Source organism: Triticum urartu, chromosome 4, assembly GCF_003073215.2.
Source record: "Triticum urartu cultivar G1812 chromosome 4, Tu2.1, whole genome shotgun sequence".
Lineage (NCBI taxonomy): Eukaryota > Viridiplantae > Streptophyta > Magnoliopsida > Poales > Poaceae > Triticum > Triticum urartu.
Genome location: NC_053025.1, coordinates 277,933,624 through 277,960,538, shown reverse-complemented (window position 1 = coordinate 277,960,538; position 26,915 = coordinate 277,933,624). Strand labels below are relative to the sequence as shown.

Here is a 26,915-nt window from a genome sequence, read left to right as displayed (position 1 = left end):
ATAGTACACCTATTCCTATGGAGGAAGCACAACCAGCCATTCATAGTTTAGCATCTATTGCATTTGATGTTGTTAAATCCTATGTGCGTATCTTCCCATCATGGAAATATTATACTGAAGATGAAGGAAAATGCCAGTTGCAGTTGTTTGTCCAGGAGTTATGTGTAAGTAATGTTATTCATGGCAATTACTTTGCTTTGTCTCATCCATTCTACCTCCATGCTGGTTATAATACAGCAAATTTTCCCATTTTTCTCTATAGAGAAGGACCGATTTGGAAACTCAGGATGAGGTAACCTGGGCCAATACCTCTGCTCTATTCAAGAATGCTTGGTGGTAGTATCGGAATTACCTCAAGAAAACGTACTTCACTAGCAAAGAAACTCATCAAATTCCCTTATGTTCTCCTGAGACACATTTACTGGACGATGACTGGGAACGCCTTGTTCTTTACTGGTCCCAAACCAAGAATGTGGTAAGGTCTATGAGCTCATTTTATTTGAAGTACTATATGCTTGCGTCTTACTGTACTCTGTTCATGTAGAACAAGTGCTTAAACCTGAAGAACAATTGTTCTCATTTAAGATTCCATTGCTATCGTGCATACTGCTTTGCTCTTGTATCACTGTATTTACTCATACAAACTCATTTTTAAATTGAACTATCCAATGGAAACTCCAATGGCACAACAGGTATGTTTACGCATGTTTCTTTAACAGGTTTGCACTTATAAATAGCTCTATTGATTTCAATTTCAATTGTGTATACAATTGACTTATCATATCATGCGCATTACTAGCATCATAACAGGGCCAATAGTTTTGTTGTACATGTAGACCCGTGGTACCCATTTGAAATCTTGTTGTGCCATTTAGTTTCCCACGCTTTGTATTATTTTAGTGTTGCTTTCTCTTGAACTGATATCACTACTGAAAACAGGGAATTTGCCATCAGCCAGCTCTTTGCCATCTGCCAGCTGATGGCAAAGAACGTCTTTGCCATCTGCTTATAAAAAACAGATGGCAAAGAACTGACAGACGGCAAAGAACATGGTTGCCATCAGCCAATTCTTTGCCATCTACTAGTGGATGGCAAATAATCTTTGCCTTCTGCCAGCAGATGGCAAAAAGGTTGGCAAATCCTATGGCCGTCAAGCGTGTAACGGGGTACCAGCCCCACCTCTTTGCCATCTGCCAGCAGACGACAAAGATTCTTTGCCATCTGCTGGCAGATGGCAAAGAGATGGGGTTATTTTTTTCTAGGTAAAAAAAACTATGGGGTTACCCCCTCCCTCTCTCCCCACCCATCCAGGTAAAAAAAATGACGTTCGCATCTCATCCACACACCACCACCTACCTCCTCCCTCTCCGCCTCCTTCCCCTTCCTCCCACCCCATCCCCATCCCCCTTCACTTTCCCCAACCACCCCGACCTCCTCGACCTCTACCTCCCCGCCGACCCCTTCTTCGCCCCGCCCCCCATCCCCTCCCCGCACGCCTTCCTCCTGCACGACCTCACCGACCGCGTCGCCGCGCTCGAGCTCGCGGCCCGCGCGGCCACCCCGCAGCCGGCGCGCCGCAAGTACACCTACGCGGCCACGGAGCCCGGCGGCCGGAAGGTCAAGTGGACAGCAAAGGAGAAGCCGCGCGGTGGGGGCCAGGTGCTCAAGTGGGAGGCGGAGCTTGCCTCCCCCAACGACGACGGATTCGACCACAAGTAGAGGTGGGAGGCCAAGTCCAAGGGCGGCGCCGGAGGCAAGACCAAGACCAAGTGGGGCACCGAGATCAAGGGCAAAGGCTCGCTCGAGCCATGGTCGCATGCCTACACCTGGGAGGAGGACTTCACCGCCTCCGACGACGATGAGGATGAGCTGGAGGTCGAGGAGCGCAAGCCAGAGAAGCCCAAGAAGATCAAGGCCGCCGCCAAGGACAAGGAGGATGACAAGAAGAAGAAGAAACCGGCGAGGACGTGCGTCCAGATCAAGGAGATCCCCGAGGACAACACCTCCGGCTGCGACGCCATCCGCAAGGTACGGTACTCAGCACAAAAGATGAGATTTTTGCGGGGGTTTGGGTTCTGTGGCCCGATCCGAACGAAATGTGTGATTTCCAGTAGAATTTCCAATAGATCCAAGTTACCTCTCGCGGGATTTGAGAGAAAATTTGGAATTTTAGAGGATGCTAGTGTCGACACTCTAGATCTGTGCTTAGTACTGGCTACGGATTGACTGAACTCTGCTCTGAATGATATCAGCTTGAGGATTCTGCTCCATGCAATGCACTATTGTCATATGTGTAGTGACCGCCTGACATTTGTCTCTCTTTCTGATGATGCAGGCCTATGCCATGGGGAACGGCAAGGGGAAGGCCAAGGAGCTGTCGCCGCAGGATGCCGCGCTGCTCATCCAGATGAACTACAGGGCGCACCTCGCCCACCACTCCCAGGTGTTCAGCTGCCTGCGCGATCTCGCCGTCGCCATGGCCAAGCTCAAGGAGCTCCGGTCCCTCTTCTACAACCTCTCCTACAGGCGCCGCCTCCCGCACGACCACGAGGAGCGCCAGAGGTTCTCCAAGAAGATCATTGTCCTGCTCCTCACTGTCGACGCGCTCGAGGTGAGCTCCGTCACGGCCTATTTACGATTGCCGATTGCTGATTGCTGATTGCCATTGCTGTGTTGTGGATTTGAAATTCAGTTACTGCATACACTGGTTAACACTATTACTAGTGAGACAAAAAATAAATAATTGAAAGCACACAAGGATGATTACCATGCTATTTAGCTCAGCATCTGTCCAACATATGTATGCACTTGAGATGAGTATAGTGAAGGAGAATGTAGTCTGTTTCTTGTGATAACTGAATAATTTTCTGTCATTGCCTTTGCCCCTGTAGGATTACGCGTCTATTCATCAGTTACTGTGTTTATAGCTCTCATTGTTTTATGAACTCGAATAGCATGGGTTGCTTCCTGTTCTTGTGCTACCTTTCACTCTTTTATGAACTAACTAGCAAAGTGGCCCGCTCGATGCGCGGGCTAGACTTTATACAGTTTAATTAATAGAACATACTAAGTCAACTAATTTGCGACGGATGTAATATTATTTTATTAGTCTAAAGAAAAATTATGACCAAGTGTGATGACTTTTAAAAATTTAATTCTTTTGCGAACATAGTTGTGCGAGCAACACCTAAAGTACTTATTTACTTATATTAAAATTGCATTGTTAATCCAATAATAGATATATTTGACAATCATTGTAAATTTTGTACCTACTAAATTCTACTATTGAAATATGGAAAATTGATGAAGTTTTTAGTACAACATATTGGTTAAATAAGTAGCAATACACTGTGTTCATTTAGTAATAGTTGTTCATTTGGTAGTAGGTTCGGCCTGTATTCCATTTTATTGAGAAGAAAATATAAACATGTATGAATATAGCACAACAATCTTTTAGCTTATCAATTTTTTTATGTTCATTTGAAGTTGAAAAATAAAGCTCAAACTAAGACATGTTCCTATTTGTTTTACTTAAAGCCTAAACGTGTTATGTATCACATGTATATGTCAGGTGTCATGATGCTTAAGTAAAAATCTTAGATCAGACTGATTGTATTTTTTTAATTGAAAGTATGAAATTATGCATGCAAGTACGCATATACATGTCACTAGTTCAGTACATCTGGAATGTCTGCACATTATGGTCTACAAAGGCTATACCTATTTTGTACTTCTGTTCGGTGTTTGACAAATCATTTTGAGAAGCTACTATTTTATTGTAGTACGCGTGTTGGTCATCTGTGCCTAAAGAGATACCTGTAATCTTGAAAGACTTATGATGCCAATGTTTCGTGAAAAAGAGAAATTCATAATTTTAAGAAGTTTGAAATATAATCTTGTGGATCGTGCTAACTGAAGATAGGGCTACTGAACAGGTCATGTGGATTACTCTGTTGGTGTGTCCTATAGTCATGTGGTGCAGCCATTTTGATGAAAAAGTGATTATATATGAGTGTTACAAAATTCTCAAAACACGTTCACGAAATCATGATGGAGTATCAGTGGGATAAATCATTTATTCAGTTAATGTAGACATAAGCTGTAACCATGTTATTGCTCAGCAGACATATTTCTGATGGGTATGCTTATGGCATCTTGATTAATCACTCACGATGCTCCTCAATTCAATAGCACAATCATGTTCTTGTGGACCTCGTCCTTTTTTTCTAATCAAAACCTAAAGTCACAGAAACAATGTATCAGCTAGTTTGTACATGAACCACAACATCACTCATAAATTTATAATATCGATATACTATTTCGAGCGAGTACAAAATTCCATGTACATACATATATCCATCGGTACAGTAATCTAGCGAGCAATCCATGGTTTCATTTGTGATGCATATTCTCCTCTTATGTACCATGTGAAATAAAGGAAAAACGGTGATGCCATACTTTAGGGAATTAATTGCAGTTCCTAAACTTGTCTTCATGTATAAATGCTCTGAATAAGAGTTCCAAGTGATCAAACTCAGTTCCTAAACTTATCTAAAAACATCTCAAGCAAAAAAATCTTGTTAATAATGTCTCCTCAATGTACAAGTATGGATGTGTGTGAACGATACTGTTAAGGTTTTCAGACAATTTATCTCATGATGCTTACATTGAGGGTAGTGTCGAATTAAGGCCATCAGATGCTAATTTTGCTCACAGTATGTACCTTGAATTATCTAATTAATGTAGAATTTTCTAGACTAATTATCTTGCTTCTAATTAACCCATCAATTACTTTTTATATATAAATAGATATGACTGACTCGTCAAAACCAAATGTGCAGTCCATGTGCGAGAAGAACGGCCAGACCCCTCCGCCGATGCCAGTCATTGCTCCGGCGGGCATGGTGAGTTTTATTTGAACGGTCATTAGTTACTAGTCTTCACATTTGAGTTGCATCATGCTAACGATACATTGGAAATAATCTTTGGTGCAGCGTAACTCCCGACAAGCATCGACCGATCCTTCTCCGTCTGCCACTGGCGCGACCGGTCCTACACCTACACCTACACCTCCGTGATGACGGTAAGTTTCCCAAGTGTTTTGCTTAATAGAGTTTTGTTGTGATGCCATGTTGTATCTACACATATCGTTCATAATGTGTGTATGTTTGAAATGCATTGTATGTGTGGGATTGGACACCTAGTCGTGTGCCTTTGGTAGCCTTCCATACAAGGAAATGCCTCCTACTGCTTCCACTGAGCCATGGTAGTTCACTACTGCTCCGGAACACATGGATTGACCGGCATGTGTCCTTCTTTGCTTCTGTGTCTGTTCCTACGGGGAAATGTCACGCGGTGTATCACCGAAGTCCTTGTAGCTTGCTACGACTTGGTTGCACTCGCTGATGACCGACACGTGCATTGCTGGGTCATGTATGCCTGTCCCTGTACGTTTGTGCCACCTTGGTTCTATGACTAGTCATGTCGGCCCGGGTTCTCTGCCATATGGATACTAGCGACATAATCATATACTTAGCATTTTTTCCTCCAAAATGACTCAATATGTTTAGCTAGCTCAAAAATGACATAATAAGCTTAATTAGCTCCAAAATGACATATTTAACCTAGGATAGCTCTAAAATGACCTATACTTAGCGTTTTTCCTCCAAAATGACTTAATATGCTTAGCTAGCTTAAAAATGACATATTTAACCTAGGATAGCTCTAAAATGACCTATACTTAGCATCTTTTCCTCCAAAATGACTTAATATGCTTAGCTAGCTCTAAAATGATATAATATGCTTAAGAAATGACATATTTTAGGTCCTAAATGACTTCATATGCTTAGCTAGCTCCAAAATGACATAATAACCTTACTTAGCTCCAAAATGACCTATTTAACCTAGGCTAGCTTTAAAATGACCTATACTTAGCATTTTTTCCTCCAAAATGACTCAATATGCTTAGCTAGCTAAAAAATTACATAATAAGCTTAATTACCTCCAAAATGACCTATTTAACCTAGGATAGCTCTAAAATGACCTATACTTAGCATTTTTTTCTCCAAAATGACTTAATATGCTTAGCTAGCTTCAAAATGACCTATTTAACCTAGGATAGCTCTAAAATGACCTATACTTAGCATCTTTTCCTCCAAAATGACTTAATATGCTTAGCTAACTCTAAAATGACATAATATGCTTAAGAAATGACATATTTTAGCTCCTAAATGACTTCACATGCTTAGCTAGCTCCAAAATGACATAATAACCTTACTTAGCTCTAGAATGACCTTAGCATGGTTTACACCAAAATGACTTAGTATGCTTAGCTAGCTCAAAAATGACATAATAACCATACTTAGCTCCAAAATGACCTATTTTACAGATATAAGTTGCATCATAATAATCTTCACATTTTAGTTGCATCATAATAATCTTCTTCTTCTAACTTTTTTCTTTCCCATTTTACAGATTTGCTTAAGATCACGGAAGCTTGGGTTGATGAAGTGCTTGTATTTAGTTTTTGTTTTGACCTTGTGAAACTTGCTACCTATGGATGAAACTATGTATATGTATGGATGAAACTTGCTACTATTGGTGACATGTATTGGATATATGTGTTCATGACTATTGGTAATATGTGTTGAATATGCTATATTGGTCATATAAATATATTTGTGTTTGATTTTCTATGAAAATGAATTGATATAAGAAAAAACAAAATTAAATGGGGCAATATAGTCACTTTGCCATCAGCTGGCAAATGGCAAAGAGGCCACGTGTCATCTACATGTAAAATTTGGGCTGGCCTATTTGGGCTCTTTGCCATCTCCCAGCAGATGGCAATGCTCTTTGCCATGTGCTGGCAGACGGCAAAGCATGTAGCCTTTGCCATCTGCTGGCACACGGCAAAGAGCCTGCATACTTTGCCATCTGCTGGCAGACGGCATAGAGCCTGCAGCCTTTGCCATCTGCTGGCTGACGGCAAAGTATGCCGTTAGCCTTCTAACGGGGCTAACCCCGTTAAGAGGCTTTGCCATCAGCCAGCTGATGGCAAAGCCACAGGCTCTTTGCCATCAGCCAGCAGACGGCAAAGAAGCCTATGCCGGCAGGGTTTCAGACAAACTGTTTGCCATCTGCTGGCAGATGGCAAAGCCTTTGCCATCCGCCGACCATGCCTTTTCCATCTACCATGGCAGATGGCAAAGTGCCAGATTCCAGTAGTGTATGATTTGAACCGTGTCTCTATTTTGATTTGGCAAGACAATGCAGTGACCATAGGATATACATATATGCTTGCTTGATGCTTTTATTATGTACTAGTACTTGGCAATAGAAGACTTGGTAGTTTAATCATGTCCACCTTACTAATGAATTGGTTCACCGAAATGAGTTTCATATACTAGTACATGTGAAACCTGTTATGTGTCTGCTTGTTTCTTCTTTTAGAATGCTGACAGAATATTGGGGAAGAGTGCCTAATTAAGCAATGGAAAAGGAAGTAATGCAGATAAGGTTCGGGATAGTGAGATATGCTTGTTGGTCTCGAACAAAGCTAATAAAATAGCTAAGGAAGACTATCTTGAAGACAGTGAGACAACCCCAAAGTCCTGTCTTGGTTTAGTGTTCGAGTTACTGGCCACGACCGCTTGCACAAGCTATTCAAACTCACTGTCTGAATCAGTTCGGTTTCTTGAGTCTCAACTACAAGCTGAAAGACATCGATTAGTTGTGCTGCGATAAGAAGCGGAAGGACTGCGGAAGTCCCTGGAGCATTCAGATGCATACTTTCTGGTGCAACAGCAAGCATTGGAGGATTTTAGCGCCAAATAGGACAAAGCCTATAAGCTTGCTAAGCTTATTGCCAGCATGGTGGATACTCAGGATAACGTTTCTTGAGCTCTTATGAAGTTGTTTCAGTTATGCTCTTGTTTTGCTGCCGCGTTTTTTGCACTAGTGGCCAATTTGGATGGCCAGTGTATGTAATATGCTGCTTTGTTCCCTATATTTGCACTGGTGGCGAACTTTGATGCCCAGTGGATGTAATATGTGTAATAGCTGTAATATGCCAACGTTAGTTGCTTGCTTATTTATTTCCTTATTGTCTTGTTTAGTTGTTTGCTTGTAGTCACTGCAGTTCTTTTTCCGCGTTTTTTTAGTGGCCACAATAACCTAGTTTTGGTAACTAGGCCACAATAATCAAGGCAACACATAGACTGTTGTAACCATGGGCCTCTTGTGGGCCGTAGGATCCATGGACTTTCTACGGGCCGTATGATCCATGGGCCTTATATGGGCCGTATGATCCATTGGTCTTCTACGGGCCGTAGGTTCCATGGGCCTTCTACGGGGCGTGTAATCATTTCGCCAGACATGGGCCGTACTATTTGTGGACCATAACGGGCCATTAGTAGGCCGTATTTGATAACGCTATGAAAACAGCCCAATGGGTTAACGAGGCACAAATGGGCCAAATGTAACCATGGGCTGTATTTGGCCACAAGCGGAACAGGCCAGTAATAGACCGTATCTAATCGAATTCTAGAAATGAGCCCAAGAATAAATGGGCCCTGAGAAGCCAGAAAGATAACACGAGTTGGAAACGGCCCAATGGAATAATGGGCCGTTAATGGGTATAAAGGGGTACACTATTCATTGCGGGCCAGATTCACCACGGACCATTAAAGGGCCAAGAGTTACAAATGGTCTCGTATTGGCCGAAAGACATCATGGGCCATACATGGGCTGGAAGTTACAACGGGCTCGAATCATATTGGAAGGCCCAGATGAAGCTACTTGGCTTAATTCGGATAGGCCGTAACGGGCTGTGAGTTAGTGGGCCGTAAATGGGCTATATACGAACATGCTGTTAACACGCTTTCCGTGGGCTAGCCCGTTACCACTTGACCAAGTCAAACGGGCCGGCCTTTTCACCAGATTTGCCTCTATTGGGCCATGCCACATGTCGACATATCATAGGTGCCTCTTGTCCAATGAATGGATGACAACTGTCCCAATGGTGAGCCAACACGTGTTTCCTCCGGCCAATGAGAATTTTACACGTGGGAAATCCTCATTGGTCCGGGCTTTTAGCGGGTTATCAGATCCAAAAGCGGACCCGATAGCTTAACGGCGTTCCATTACGGTGGATGCCACATGTCGGTCACCCTTGACGAAAGCACTTCCATGACGCACGATTTACCGTCATGGAAGTGGACACTTCTGTGATGATATTTTTGGTAATGTCATGGAACACTTCTAAGACAGCACAGGTATGATTATCTTGATTCTGTCATAAATTTGTCATGGATGTACATGCATGACAGAAAATGTGACCTACTGTGACAAACACGTATCATCATGGAAGTGTCTTTTTTTGTAGTGTCAGTCATGACATAAGGAGGAGGATCTTCGTTGCATCGAAACCGAAGAATTAATGCTTTACATTGTCTATCACCCATACCGCTAACACCCTCACGTTTTCACCAGCGGATGCATTATTCCTGGATCATAAAGTAGATAACTGTTCATCCTCACTCCACTTATGCACTCAAAAAATTATAGGTCATTCCGACTGGTGCAAGATGGCTCGTCGGTGCGATCAACTTACCTTGAAAGTTGTGTTCACGGTTTCTCCCGGGATGCTGTATCCATAAAATGGCCATAATTTTGCCATAAAAACCCCATTGGAGCTCCATGACCCGCCAACACAATCACAACCAAAACTTGTATGCGCCCTTAACCCACTCACGGGCTTCGACAACTTTTCGGAGGCAAGATCCGACTTGTAAAATTGAATTCCGGACTATTTTATGCTTAAAGTCTACTCTACCCCCCTTCCATGAGCTCACCTATGGACTGGTATATGGACAATAACATATAGAACAATGCACCATCCTTCATTACAAACTAGAAAGACTACAGGTTCAGTCATGACTCAAGCAGGAGCCTCCTTGTTGCATCAAAACCCAAGAATTCATGCTTTACGTGGTCTATCACCCATCCCGCTACCACCCTCACGTTTTCACCAGCGTTTGCATTATTCTTGGACCATAAAGTACATAACAGTTCATCCTCACTCTGTTTATGGACTCGAAAAATCATTGGTCATCCAAATGGTGTAAGATGGCTTGTCGGTGCGATCAACTTACCTTGAAAGTAGTATTCATGGTTTGTCCTGCGATGTTGTATCCATAAAAGGGCCACAATATTGCCTTAAAATCTCCATTGGGGCTTCGATAACATTTCAGAGGCAAGATCCGGCTTGTAAAATTGAGTTCCGGACGCTTTATGCTTAAAGTATACTTTACCACCCTTCCGTGAGATCACCTACGGACTGATATATGGACAATAACATATAGAACAATGCACCATCCCTCCATTACAAACTAGAAATACTACAAGTTCAGTCACGACACAAGGCGGAGGCTCTTCGCTGAATCGAAACCCAAGAATTCATGCTTTACATGGTCTATCACCCATCCCGCTACCACCCTCATGTTTTTACCAGGGGATGCATTATTCTTGGATCATAAATTACATAACAGTTCATTCTCACTCCATTTATGCACTCGAAAAATTATAGGTCATTCCAAATGGTGCAAGATGACTCGCCGGTGCGATCAACTTACCTTTAAGTTGTATTGACGGTCTGTCCCGCGATGTTGTATCCACAAAACGGCCACAATTTTGCCATAAAACTCCATTGGATCTCCATGAACCACCAACACAATCACAACCAAAAGTTGTAGGCACCCTTAACTCACTCGCGGGCTTCGACAACATTTCAGAGGCAAGATCCGGCTTGTAAAATTGAGTTCCAAACGATTTTATGCTTAAAGTACACACTACCACCCTTCCGTGAGCTCACCTACGGACCTATATATGGACAATAACATATAGAACAATGGACCATCCTTCATTACAAACTAGAAAGATTACAGGTTCGGTCATGACACAAGGAGGAGGCTCTTCATTGCATTGAAACCCAAGAATTCATGCTTTACATGGTCTATCACCTATCCCGCTACCACCCTCACGTTTTCACGAGCGGATGCATTATTCTTGGATCATACATAACCGTTCATCCTCACTCCGTTTATTCACCCGAAAAATTATAGGTCATTCTGAATAGCGCAAGATGGCTTGTCGGTGCAATCAACTTACCTTGAAAGTTGTATTCATGGTCTGTCCCACGATGTTGTATCCATAAAACAGCCACAATTTTGCCATAAAAACTCCATTGGAGCTCCATGACCCACCAAAACAATCACAACCAAAAGTTGTATGCGCGTGTAACCCACTCGCGGGCTTCGACAACATTTCGGAGGCAAGATACGACTTGTAAAATTGAGTTTCGGACGATTTTATGCTTAAAGTATACTCTACCACCCTTTCGTGAGCTCAACTATGGACTAATATATGGACAATAACATATAGATCAATGCACCATCCTTCCAGTACAAACTAGAAAGACTACAGGTTCAGTCACGACACAAGGGGGGCTCTTCATTGCATCGAAACCCAAGAATTCATGCTTTACGTGGTCTATCACCCATCCCGCTACCGCCCTCTCATTTTCACCAGCGCATGCATTATTCTTGGATCATAAAGCACATAACAGTTCATCATCACTCCGTTTATGCACTCAAGAAAATTATAGGTCATTCCGAATGGTGCAAGATGGCCCGTTAGTGCTATCAACTTACCTTGAAAGTTGTATTCACTGCCTGTCCCATGATTTTGTATCCATAAAATGGCCACAATTTTGCCATAAATACGCCATCGGAGCTCCATGACCCGCGAACACAATCAAAACAAAAAGTTGTCTGCTCCCTTAACTTACTCGCGGGCTTCGACAACATTTTGGAGTAAATATCCGGCTTGTAAAATTGAGTTCCGCATGATTGTATGCTTAAAGTTAATCTACCACCCTTCCGTGAGCTCACCTACAGACTGATATATGGACAATATCATATAGAACAATGCACCATCCTTCCATTACAACCTAAAAAGACTACATGTTCAGTCACCACACAAGGAGGAGGCTCTTCGTTGCATCGAAACCCGGGAGCTAATACTTTACATGATATATCACCCATCCCGCTACCACCCTCGTGTTTTCACCAACGGATGCATTATTCTTGGATCATCAATTACATAATAGTTCATCCTCACTCCATCTATGCACTCGAAAAATTATTGGTCATTCCGAATGGTGCAAGATGGCTTGTTGGTGCGATCAACTTACCTTGAAAGTTCTATTCGCGGTCTGTCCCGCGATGTTGTATCGATAAAAGGGCCACAATTTTGCCATAAAAACTCCATTGGAACTCCATGACCTGCCACAACAATTACAACCAAAAGTTGTAAGCGCCCGTAACCCACTCGCGGGCTTCAATAACATTTCAGAGGCAAGATCCAGCTTGTAAAATTGAGTTCCGGACGATTTTATGCTTAAAGTATACTCTACCACCCATCCGTGAGCTCACCTACGGACTGATATATGGACAATAACATATATAACAATGCACCATCCATCCATTACAAACTAGAAAGACTACAGGTTCAGTCACGACACAAGGAGGAGGCTCTTCGTTGCATCGAAACCCAGGAGCTAATGCTTTACATGGTATATCAGCCATCCCACTACCACCCTCACATTTTCACCAGTGGATGCATTATTCTTGGATCATAAATTACATAATAGTTCATCCTCACTCCATTTATGCACTCGAAAACTTATTGGTCATTCCGAATGGTGCAAGATGGCTTGTTGGTGTGATCAACTTACCTTGAAAGTTGTATTCACGGTCTGTCCCGCGATGTTGTATCCATAAAAGGGCCACAATTTTGCCATAAAAACTCCGTTGGAGCTCCATGACCCGCCAAAACAATCACAACGAAAAGTTGTAAGCGCCCGTAACCCACTCGCGGGCTACGACACCATTTCGGAGGCAAGATCCGGCTTGTAAAATTGAGTTCCGGACGATTTTATGCTTAAAGTATACTCTACCACCCTTCCGTGAGCTCACCTACGGACTGATATACGAAGAATAACATATAGAATAATGCACCATCCTTCCATTACAAACTAGAAAGACTACAAGTTCAGTTATGACACAAGGAGGAGGCTCTTCTTTGCATCAAAACCCAAGAATTCGTGCTTTACATGGTCTATCACCCATACCGCTACCACCCTCAAATTTTCACCAGCGGATGCATTATTCTTGGATCATAAATTACATAACAGTTCATCCTCACTCCATTTATTCAGTTGGAAAATTATTGGCCATTCTGAATGGTGCAAGATGGCTCGTCGGTGCAATCAATTACCTTGAAAGTTGTATTCACGGTTTGTCCCGCGATGCTGTATCCATAAAATGGCCACAATTTTGCCATAAAAACTCCATTGGAGCTCCATGACCCGCCAACACAATCACAACCAGAAGTTGTATCCACCCTTAACCCACTCGCGGGCTTCCACAAATTTTCAGAGGAAAGATTCAACTTGTAAAATTGAGTTCCGAACGATTTTATGCTTAAAGTATACTCTACCACCTTCCATGAGCTCACCTACGGACTGATAGATGGACAATAACATATAGAACAATGAACCATCCTTCCATTACAAACTAGAAGGACTGCAAGTTCAGTCATGACACAAGGGGGATGCTCTACATGGTGTATCACCCATCCCGCTACCACGCTCATGTTTTCACCACCGGATGCATTATTATTGGATCATAAAGTACATAACAGTTCATCCTCGATCCATTTATGAACTCGAAAAATTATAGGTCATTCCGAATGGTGCAAGATGGCTAGTCGGTGCGATCAACTTACCTTGAAAGTTGTATTCACGGTCTGTACCGCGATGTTGTATCCATAAAACGGCCACAATTTTGCCATAAAAACTCCATTGGAGATCCATCACCCGCCAACACAATCACAACCAAAAGTTGTATGCACCCTTAACTCACTCATGGGATTCGTCAACATTTCGGAGGCATGATCCGGCTTGTAAAATTGAGTTCCAGACGATTTTATGCTTAAAGTATACTCTACCACCCTTCCGTGAGCTCACCTACGGACTGATATATGGATAATAAAATATAGAACAATGCACCATCCTTCCATCACAATCTAGAAAGACTACAAGTTTAATCACGACACAAGGAGGCGGCTCTTTATTGCATCAAACCCGAAGAATTCATGCTTTACATGGTCTATCACCCATCCCGCTACCACCCTCATGTTTTCACCAGCGGATGCATTATTCTTGGATGATAGAGTACATAACAGTTCATCCTCACTCCTTTTATGCACTTGAAAGATTATAGGTCATTCTGAATGGTGCAAGATGGCTCGTCGGTGCGATCAACTTACCTTCAAAGCTATATTCACGGTCCGTCCCACGATGTTGTATCCATAAAACGACCACAATTTGGCCATAAAAACTCCATTGGAGCTCCACGGCCCGCCAACACAATCGCAACCAAAAGCTGTATGCACCCTTAACACACTCGCGGGCTTCGACAACATTTCGGAGGCATGATCCGGCTTGTAGAATTGAGTTCCGGGCGATTTCATGCTTAATGTATACTCTACCACCATTCCGTGAGCTCACCTACAGACTGATATATGGAAAATAACATATCGAACAATGCACCATCCTTCCAGTACAAACTAGAAAGACTACATGTTCAGTCATGACACAAGGGGGATGTTCTTCGTTGCATCAAAACCCTAGAATTCATGCTTTACGTGTTCTGTCACCCATCCCGCTAATACCCTCACATTTTCAATAGCCGATGCATTATTGTTGGATCATGAAGTACATAAAAGTTCATCCTCACTCCGTTTATGCACTCAAAAAATTACAGGTCATTCTGAAAGGTGCAAGATGGCTCATCGGTGCGATCAGCTTACCTTGAAAGTTGTATTCACGGTCTCTCCCGCGATGTTGTATCCATAAAACGGCCACAATTTTCTCATAAAATGTCCATTGGAGCTCTACCACCCTCCAACACAATCACAACCAAAAGTTTTATGCGCCCTTAACTCACTCGCGGGCTTCGACAACATTTCGGAGGCAAGATTCGGCTTGTAAAATTGAGTTCCGGACGATTTTATGCTTAAACTATACTCTACCACCCTTTCGTGAGCTGACCTACGGACTGATATATGGAGAATAAAATATAGAACAATGCACCATCCTTCCATCACAAACTAGAAAGACTATAGGTTCAGTCACGACCGAATGGTGCAAGATGGCTCGTCGGTGCGATCAACTTACCTTGAAAAGTTGTATTACGGTCTTTACCGCGCGATGTTGTATCCATAAAACGGACCACAATTTTGCCATAAAACTCCATTGGAGCTCCATGACCCGCCATACAATCACAACCAAAAGTTTTATGCGCCCTTAACTCACTCGCAGGCTTCGACAACATTTCGGAGGCAAGATCCGGCTTGTAAAATTGAGTTCCGGATGATTTTATGCTTAAAGTATACTCTACCTCACCTTCCGTGAGCTCACCTACGGACTGATATATGGACAATAAATTATCAGAACAATGCACCATCCTTCCATCACAAACTAGAAAGACTACAGGTGGAGTCACGACACAAGGAGGAGGCAAGATCCGACTTGTAAAATTGTGTTTCGGACAATTTTATGCTTAAAGTATACTCTAGCACTCTTCCGTTAGCTCACCTCCGGACTGATATATGGACAATAACATATAGTAAAAATGCACCATCCTTCATTAAAAACTTGATAGACTACATGTTCATTCATGAACACATGGAGGAGGCTCTTCGTTGCATCGAACCCAAAGAATTCATGCTATACAAGGTCTATCACCCATCCCGCTACCACCCTCATGTTTTCACATGCGGATGCATTATTCTTGGATCATATAATACATAACAGTTCATCCTCACTCCATTTATGCACTCGAAAAATTATAGGTCATTCCAAATGGTGCAAGATGGCTCGTCGGTGATCAATTACCTTGAAAGTTGTATTCACGGTTTGTCCCGCGATGCTATATCCATAAAATGGCCACAATTTTGCCATAAAACTCCATTGGAGCTCCATGACCCGCCAACACAATCACAACCAAAAGTTGTATGCGCCCTTAACCCATCGCGGGCTTCGACAACATTTCGGAGGCAAGATCCGACTTGTAAAATTGAGTTCCGGACGATTTTGCTTAAAGCATACTCTACCACCCTTTTGTGAGCTCACATACGGACTGATATATGGACAATAACATATAGAACAATGCACCATCCTTCCAGTACAAACTAGAAAGACTACAGGTTGAGTCACGACACAAGGGGGATGCTCTTCGTTGCATCGAAACCCAAGAATTCATGCTTTAAATGTTTCATCACCCATCCCGCTACCACCCTCATGTTTTCACCAGAGGATTCATTATTCTTGGATCATAAAGTACATAACAGTTCATCCTCACTCCGTTTGTGCGCTCGAAAAATTATAGGTCATTCCGAATGGTGCAAGATGGCTCGTCAGTGCGATCAACTTACCATGAAAGTTGTATTCACGGTGTTTCTCACGATGTTATATCCATAAAACGGCCACAATTTAGCCATAAAAACTCCATTGGAGCTCCATCACCCGCCAACACAATCACAACAAAAATTTGTATGCGCCCTTAACTCACTCGCGGGCTTTGACAACATTTCGGAGGCAAGATCCGGCTTGTAAAATTGAGTTCCGGACGATTTTATGCTTAAAGTAAACTCAACCACCCTTCCATGAGCTCACCTACGGATTGAGATATGGACAATAAAATATATAACAATGCACCAACCTTCCATCACAAAATAGAAATACTACAGGTTTAGTCACGACACAAGGAGGAGGCTCTTCGTTGCATTAAAACCCAAGAATTCATGCTTTACGTGGTCTATATCCCGTCCCGCTACCACTCTCACATTGTCACCCGCGGATACATTATTCTTGGATCATAAAGTGCATAACATTCATCCTTACTCCATTTACGCACTTGAAAAATTATACATCATTCCGAATGGTGCAAGATGGCTCGTCGGTGCGATGAACTTACCTTGAAAGTTGTATTCGTGGTTTGTCCTGTGATGTTGTATCCATAAAATGGCCACAGTTTAGCCATAAAAACTCCATTGGAGCTCCATGACCCGCGAACACAATCACAACTAAAAGTTTTTTGCACCCTTAACCCACTCGGGGGCTTTGACAACTTTTCGGAGGCAAGATCCGACTTGTAAAATTGAGTTCCGGATGATTTTATGCTTAAAGTATACTCTACCACCCTTCTGTGAGCTTACATACGGACTGATATATGGACAATAACATATAGAACAATGCACCATCCTTCATTACAAACTAGAAATACTACAGGTTCAGTCACTACTGCAGGATGCTGCTAATGCGACACTATGATCGGAGACCCTTCGAGAAACTGTGTGTGATGTAATAATCGCAAACGGTGCTTTATGAAAACCGTCAAAAATGTGTAAAACGTTTGCGATGACGGATGCATCAAACAAGGTTCAAGTTTTAGTTGCGTGTGCGATGAAGGGCATACGGTTCTGTTCAATTAACTGTTTGCGATGAGGAGGAACAAAAGAAACGGGCAGCTAGATGAAGGCATGTGCGATACACAGCATACGGTTCACTCGGATGAACTGTTTGTGATTAGGCAACACAAAAGAAACGGGTAGCCAGATGAAGGTGTGTGCGATATACGGCATGCGGTTTCGTCGGATGAACTGTTTGCGTTCAGAGATGAGAACAGAAATGGTTCAACTTAACAAGATGTGTGTGTTACGTGGCAAACAGGTCTGTAATCAGAAATGTGTGTGAAGACCGATAATAACACAGCCGGTTGCTTCTAATAAGACATGTGTGGTGTGCGATGGGATTGCATACAGAACAACAAGATATATGTATGTATGTATGTATGTGTCTATATATATATATAAGGACATGCTTGCATAACCAAATTAAACATCCACTTACATAGGTGGCTACTACAACCATGGCATTTGCACACACCAAATTAAACTATTACATGCATAATTACATAGGTGGCTATTACACACATGACATATCCACACACACCAATAAAGTAAACTATATATTACATGCATGATTAACTAGCATAAACGATCATCTGATCATCATCTACTTCTTGTGACGCTTGCTCTGCTTGTGGCCCGATCAAGACTCGTCGATTTGGGTAACGAGGCACTTCCTCATGTCAACAATCTGCCTGTGCATCTCGTAGCATGTGTACACACTCTTGGCCGCGAACCTGAGGTGAGGTTCATCCAGTTGCCGCATCCAGCCCTAGTGCCAGGATACGGGACTTGTTCTCTAGGCATCTTGCTTCATCTTTTAGTAGTAGTGCTCGATGATGGCCGAGGCGAGTTCGACCAGGGAGTCCTGCTTCGTGCTGCCCCAGATCCTGTAGTGGTCACTGATTTCGACAAGGTTCTTGCAGGCCAAGCCCGTAACACTAGTGCTTTTACCTTGTCTTTGGTATCCATCGTGGCAAACTTGTAGTCGGTGCTGTTGACAAACCCGTTGAAACGGTCGCAAGGCTCTGTGGCCATGCAGTAGTGGTAGATGAGTACATGATGGCACACGCACAACTGGCCGATGGCAATCTTCTGATCTATGCCGGGACGACCGACGGTGTACTGGAGGTCGATGCAGACCACCTTGTACTTGTCTCCAGCAAGCAACTGCTCAACGCTGTTGATGTAGTCATCCACCACGGCCGGATCGATGGTGTACACCACTGAGATATCCGTCTCCCTCACGTGGGTCTCCACTCTATGCTCGCCGAACTCCATTGGAGCGCCGCCAGACATCCCCTCTCTATATGTCGTCGTGGGTGTGCTTGTTGTGTTGCGGGGCGCGATCGAAAGGTTGAAGAGACTAAGGTTATAATGGCGGCGGGAATTAAAGGGGAAGCCAGACGGCAAGGAATATCGGCAGGCCCTGATGGCAGTTCTAATTTGCAGCACGTAACTCCATTGTGTCGCACGTAATTGCATCGCGTGGCAACGCACGCAGCACAACCGCATGCATATGGGGCCCCCGACGTGATCGTGCGCACGCCCAAACGCTGGCAGAGCGCGCGCGGAGGGACGAGAGCAGAGCGCTCCACGGTCGCCTCAAGGAAAAGTTTTCCACAAGTCGAGCGCGTCGACGGACACGAGCAGAGCGCACCAACGGACGCAACAAAACATGGCGCGGCGCCTAACGGCAAGCACAGTGCACTGCGGCGCCTAACGGCGAGAAGAGCTTGCCGAGGGACACGAGCAGAGGACGACACAGTGATACGTGGCAAATAAGACGAAATGTGTGAGCGATGTCAGAGACATCAAGCACGAATCAGATTAGAGTTGCATGTGCGATACGTAGCAGACAGTTGATCCATCAGAGCTGTTTGTGATGGAATAAGCCATGTGTGTTGCTGGCAAACGCTTGCTGGTGTATAACCTTAAATTTAACCAAAAAAGTGTTAATGCATGTTACAAAAATTGTATAGCTAGAAACTATGTTCAAATACGACTCCAACGATCTAATCTATGGCGACATGCATTCGTATTTTATTAGTTAAATCCTACTTATAAACCAGGACGGGGGTATAGTAGGTAATTAAATCGCAAACGTTTTTTTATTAACTGTATGTGTATGTGTCATCTCGTCCTCCTCTCGCACGTCTTGTCACCCCGCTGCCGCAGACGGCTTACAGCGCATGCTTGCGCAGCGCGCGGGGGAGTTCTTTTGGCCAAACGGCATCGCCATTGAATCGTCGGTGAGCCCATTCCCACGCAACCTCGCAGGTTCCCGCGCAAGCTTCCAGCATGACTTAGTGAAATCCCCCAAAATCCCAATGCTTGCCGCCCTGCTATAAAAACCCTCACAGCCGGTGAGTCCTCCGTCGCATTTTCCCTTCCCTCCCTGTAGCTTATCTCGTCTGCTTCTCCCACAATCGCCAATGGCACCGGTCCATCGTCGTCGCTCAGCCACTCCCTCGTCATCAGAGGATAGCTCCAGCTAGGAGGCTACACTACGGCGGCGGCGTAGTGTAGTGTGCGTGGCGCCCCTGTTGGGCGTGCACGGAACACCCACCACACGCTCCGCCGCCGCTGCCCATTGGCAGCTATTGCCGGCCACTGTTGCCGGCACACCACCATCGAAATCCAGGGCCATCTCCCACTCTGTCGCTGCGGCCCGAAGGCGGGAGGTGGCCGTTGTGGCCGCCACCCCACTGCCGGCCACATTGGCCATCACCCGCTCTGCCACCGTGGCCTGAAGGCGGGAGGTGGTGGTCGTGGCCGCCACCCCATTGTCGACCACCGTGGCCGCTAGCCCACCGTCGACCGCCGGGATCATCACCCGCTCCGCCATCGCTGCCCGAAGGAGGGAGGCCGAGGTAGAGGCCCGCACGTGCGCCAGCGACCTTGCGCGCTACATCGAGTTCCTGCAGGAGGAGGAGGAGCGCCTCGTCAAGCACGCAAAGAACCTTACCGCACCCGTGGCCGCAGCACACACCGACGCAGAGGCGAGGAATCAGGAGATCTACGAGCAGTCCGGCCGCTTCGAGAGAGATCGTCTGGAGTGGCAGTGTGCGTTCGAGTTGGCGAGCGTCATTGAACATGCAGCAGCGGCAGACACCGTATTACATTTGTCCAGCTCGCCAGTAGGCTCCTCCTCCTCCTCTGCCTCTGACTGAGCGCGCTCGGCAAAGGAGAGGCTGCCGGAAGTAGCACAAAGCCCCTCCATTGTAGTAGTAGTATTTAGGGGCTATTTTGTTCAGTTCATTTGACTGTAGATGTGTGGTCGAACTTTACAACGTACTTGAAATTAGCTAGTATATATAGTTGAACTAGCTATTTCAGTACATGGTTGGCAACAATTGGGGAGAAGTTTGGTCAGTTCAGCTGTCGAGTTGAACTATTTGTATAAATTAAGAACGACTGCTTAATATATGATTGGAATCTATGCTTAATTACTGATTTGAGTTGCAAAAATTACATAGTGCTAATGATTTCTAGCTGCATATTTTGGCAAATCGCAGTGTTACAAGGATTGGCAAATGGCAACGTTACTAGATTAACAAATGTAAATCTTTCTAGTTTGATAAATGGCAACATACCCAATATGGCAGATGCAAATCATACTAAATTGTTTGTACGTGGTTGGACACGGGTCATCCAAAACAACCGTTTGCGTTGAAGGGATGAACAAATCCTGCGCTGCTCTCACTTTGCATACGAGTGTTCTATCTAAATCGTTTGCGATCAAGAGCTTCAGAAATCCTACCCGGCACATTTTCTCTTGGCTTCCTGGGGAAGCTGTGGGTTTGCATACAGGTGTTCTACCTAAAACGTTTGCGATGAGTGTTTTATATTTAAAAAGAGAATTAAACTACGGCTTGGGCGCCATTAATGGAGACGATGCGAGCAAGGTGGGCAGCCATGGAAGTCAAAGGGCTCGCTTCCCAATGAGCCTGCACAGCGTATAGCTCGCATGCTTCCCGGTGATCCCGCGCACTCGAGGACAGCTTGCACGCCTCTTGGCGAGGCTGCGCACAGGACGGTGCTCGCACGGCTCCCATTCAGTCAAGGTCAAGCAGTTGTCCGCATGGCACCTCCTACAGCCATTAAAACAAGACACGTGGCATCATGTGAATGGTTAACAGAATTTTGGATTTACTAGAATTTAAAAACGAGGCATCTCAATGTTTTGCCGGCAATCAACGGTGCCCTGGTGTTTGAAATTCATTCCCATTTCTTGCTTGGGACCTAGTCATGCACCCAAGGACACAGATTTGATTTTTCAGCCAATTTATATGCACTGGAGCATGTGCATGTAGTTCAAATTTGAATTATGCACATAAATGCATTGAAAACGCAGTTAATGCATAAAAATGTCCAAACGAACCATGAAAAATCATTGAAATTCACACAACACTCATGTTGTTCTATGTTGACACGACAAAAAAATTGAAAGCAATAGGAGGCATTGGATATCGTTTCGTCCCCAAAGGTGGGACGTTCCTTACTGAAAACCATCATGCTTGTTGTGAGCAGCTCCGGTTTGTGAGAACCATATACCCAAACCTGCCCAAATGGGACAAATTTTGTACCACGGCATATTGATGCCGCTCCATGATAGCATGCCAAGTTTCATGAATTTTACACGAGTTTTGGATTTACTAGAGTTTAAAAACCAGGGATGTCAATGTTTTGCCGGCAATCAACGGTGCCATGGTGTTTGAAATTGATTCCCATTTCTTGCATGGGACCTACGCATGCACCCAAGGACAAAGATTTGTTTTTTCAAAGAATTTATATGCGCTGGAGCATGTGCATGTAGTTCAAATTTGAATTATGCACATAAATGCATTAAAAACTTACTTAATGCATAAAAATGTCCAAACGAACCCTGAATAATTCCAATTCTTTTATGATCACTGCAGATAAAAGGTATAGCAATTTAAACACCGTCCATGGCCGCTATGACCCCATTATGTAATTCAAATCAAGATGAAAAATCAAGTAGATCCCACACAGTTTATTATAAGCGACCATGTGAGATGCAGCACAAAATATCTTCGGACCATGTCTGAATAAGGAACCGTGTCTGATGACACCTTGCGCGCCAGTTTTTTGGCTGAAGCGATTCCAAATTTTCGGCTTCCGCAGAAATATCTACGTCCCTGCCCCCTCCACCTTACCAAAAGCCACATTTCCCCTCTTTCCACCTTCCATTCCAAGTTGAAACCTTCACTCCTTGCTTGCAGCGCCGCCTCCTCCTCGCCGGCTGTAACACCCACGACGCGGCTATATCTCCCACGTGTCAGGGCACGACTTAGAGGCATAACCGCATGGTAGGCATGTCGCAAGAAGGGTAATCTTTACACATCCCATGTACTGAATAAGAAAGGGATAAGGAGTTGGCTTACAATCTCCACTTCACAAAAATACAAGTTAAACATACATCATCCAGAATACAATTAAGGTCCGGCTACGGAACCAAAATAAAAGAAGACAACCCCAAATGCTAGATCCCCAATCGTCCCAACTGGACTCCACTACTGAACAACATGAAACAAACAACACAACAAACACGATCTTCATCGAGCTCCCACTTGAGCTCGGTTGCGTCATCTACACTGGTATCATCGGCACCTACAACTGTTTGGAAGTATCTGTGAGCCACGAGGACTCAACAATCTCACACCCTCCCGATCAAAACTATTTAAGATTATAGGTAGGAAAGGGTAGTGAGGTGGAGCTGCAGCAAGCACTAGCATATATGGTGGCTAACTTACGTAGAAGAGAGCGAGAAGAGAAGCAAAGCACGGTTGAGAAGCTAAAAGTGATCAAGAAGTGATCCTGAAACTACTTATGTTCAAACATAACACAAGACCGTGTTCACTTCCCGGACTTTGCCGGAAAGATACCATCATGGCTACACACTCGGTTGATGCATTTTAATTAAGTTAAGTGTCAAGTTCTCTACAACCGGACATTAACAAATTCCCATCTGCCCATAACTGTGGGCACTGTCGTGGTTCTAAGTCTGACAGTAGAATGTGGGGTAGGGATGTAGAGGCAAGATCCTAGCTATGGAGGAGTTGTACATGCAAGTTTTACGAGTTCAGGCCCTTCTCGGAGGAAGTAATAACCCTACGTCTCGGAGCCATGAGGCGGTTGACTGGATTATATGCGTGTGTGTTACAAAGAGTGTGAACCCTTGTCTCAGAGGAGGGGTGGCTTATATAGAGTGCGCCAGGACCCCAGCTCCCCTCTGTTACACTGAGTTCAATACTCATAAAGAGAGAGCATTATAGGTAACGCCTGTAATAAAGTGCTACAAATGATCATTAAATATACGAGTAAATGCCCGACCGTTGCTGCGTAGAGCGACTTTAGGTCTTCTTGTGTGTAGAGTGGTCTTTTACATGGTCGAATGGTTGAGTAGTCGAGTGACTTAAAGAAGAAGACGTCTCCGAGTGAATGGTAGGTCGAGTGGATTGCACTCAACACCTTTATTGGGTCCTCCCTGCTCACTCTTGAACTTCTTTGCTTCTAAGACAAGGATCTTAGGTAGGACGTATAGGTCATGCCTATTACCCTACCCCGGGTCTATGTCCTCATCATTAGCCCCCGAATGGATTGAGGTCCGAGTGAAAAGAAGGTTGAAGTTGATCTTGCCTTGACTCTTGCCTTTCTCAAGAATTCATCTCTGAATGGAGGCCAGTGATGGAACTTTCGGCCTTGTTTCGGTCGCCTTGATCGATTCAGATATTACCGATTGGTTTTTATAGCGTCACCTGTCGAGTGTCATTGTTGATGTGAAATCTTTGGCATGATCAGTTGCAGAGGATCCCGGATTTCACGGGATTCGAAATTTCGGTAGAAGCGCTCCAGACGGAGCGCGCCGTGGTAAGCGGAGTGGACAGACATGACGTTTCGATTTCCACGCCACCTTTTTCGCCACGTATCCCATGTGTGACTGTTGAGGGATTTGACAGGATTGCCCGGACCCACGCGTCAGCCACTCGGAAGTGGGCCTTTAAAAGCAGCGAGGCTGAGGCGTCCGCACTGTGCGTGCCCATTCTCCTTCTTCTTCCTCTTGCTCCTTCACCCCATCCGGCTTCTCCACTCTCGACGCCACCGCTCCGCCGCCATGGGGAAGGAGAAAACGGTGGTGCTGGAACGCGCGAAGAAGGCGACGGGGGCGGCAAAAAGCAAGAAGATGAATCGGGGGTCTTGATCGCACTCGGGGCTGCCGTCGGATTGGATCCAGGGAGATTGGATCCGATCTTCGCTTCGACAGGAAGACTTGGACGATATGGCCGAGCTAGGGCTGATCGTCCATGAGTCTGTGCGGCTGCCGGAGGGGGAAACGGAACCATAGCCGCGACCGGGTGAGTGCGTTCTGCTTGCCACTCATGTCGACCGCGGCTTCTCGCTTCCTCCGCATCCCTTCTTTCGAGGTTTCCTGAATTTCCTTGGGGCCCAACTCCATCATTTTACTCCCAACACTATCACGTATCTTGCTGCGTTCGTATCCATGTGCGAGAATTTCCTGGGGTGTCGATCGCACTTGGGTCTTTTCAAGCACATCTTTACCATCCGCTCCCAAACAGTGAAGAAAGCGAACTCGAACGACGAGAAAACCCATGTTATCCAGATGTGTGGGGGTCTGGGTATTCAGAAGAGGAAGAGAAGTTCTTTTCCTTCGATGACTCTTCCGGAGTCGGTCAGGGGCTGGCAGTCGACCTGGTTCTACTGCCCGGATATCGTGACGCCATGCCAGCCGACTGGACTTCCCCCTTTCTCTTTTGATCATGTTCGAACTCCAACTTCGTTGAAAGTGACTTCCACGGAGAAGGCGGAGACAGGCAGGCTAGTCGAGAGAGTAGTTCAATTCATCAACCAAGGTGTCACTGGCATGGATCTGCTAGACGTGTTCCTCAGTCGGCGCATCCAACCACTCCAAGCTCGTGATCACTCCATGTGGATGTACTCGGGGCCTGGTGACACTGCTCGGGTTCATCCAGAGGAGGTGGCAGCCAAAACAGTGGCCCAGTGGCTGAGGGTATCACCGGGAACAAGGACAACCCTAGGGGAGCCAGGAGAGTCGACCCTTTCAGCGACAGCAATCAGCCAGACAAGGCTTGGCCATAACGACTCAGTTTTTGGACGTGTTTTCTGACTGTTTGTTGATCCGACTGACTTGTGTTCGGCTCCTTGTTTTGTAGATTTACACGGAGATGTACTCAATGCCCAATGGTGAACAAGCTCTGGAGCAAGACCAAGAAGGCGAGGACAGTGCGGAGGAGAGCGGCGAGTGGGAGTCACCAGCCAACGATGACGAAGATGAGAGCGATGAGTCGGGCGATGAGGAGGTAGCCGACTCACTGCCTCGTTCTGAACGTCGATCCAAGTAGCACCATGATCCCACGGGCAGGCGCGGCCAAACTGTGGCGCCGAGTGCTCCATCTCCAAAACGCGCTCGGTCTTCGACTCCAGAATTGGCTGAGAAGGTCACCAAGCAGCCCAAGATCAATCCTTCGAAGGCTCGGAAGACCTTGCCTAGAATCAAGATTGACGTTCCAGTTGCTTCTGGGTAAATGTTCTTCCCGTATTTTCTTGTTCCGACCGACTTTCTTGTTCTGACCGAGTGGTTGATGAACCTTTATAGCCTGGCCTCAGCTGCGACTGACATGGACATTGACAAGAACCTGGACGATGAGGAAACCGGCGACACAGCTACCTCAAAAACCAGTAAGTCTGCCCGATTCGAATTAATTTGGACGACTGGATTGTTTGTCAGCTATCCGTATGACTTTTTCTGTTTATTGCAGCTCCACGGGACGTTGTTGTGCTCCCGGACGATGAAGAAGAAGTACCGCTGAGGGGGAGGAAGAGGAAAGACGAGGAACTGGGCGGGAAAGCGCCTAAGGTCCAGGTTCCTCAGTCGACCATGACACCTGGGACGGCAGTCGAGCGATCGACAGATCTGGCTCGAACCAACGTCACCTTCGCTGTCCCGTTGTTGACTGATTGCCCATCTAGACCAGCTGCTCTGACTTCTGCTGCACCAATTCAACTCGACGCTTCAGATCTGACGGCTGCTTCAATTGCTCTGCCAGCCTCGCTTTTCACTGCGTATCAAACTCTGGATGACCCACCGACTGCTGCCAAGGAAGCTCTTCTTCAGCTGAATCTTGTGATGGGGCAAATGAAAGTGGTGCATGAGGCCAGTCAGGTGGCTTTCAACGCTGGAGCTGCTTTGCAAACCAATGTCCAGGTTAGTCGATTTCTGACTGATCATATTTCTCGTCCGATCACCCACTAGGGTG

At 45.1% G+C, this 26,915-nt stretch overlaps 1 pseudogene; it reads left to right on the top strand.

The window, feature by feature from the left end:
- Positions 1–1,345: 1,345 nt before the first annotated feature.
- Positions 1,346–26,000, top strand: LOC125554721 (annotated as a pseudogene).
- The last annotated feature ends 915 nt before the right edge of the window (positions 26,001–26,915 follow it).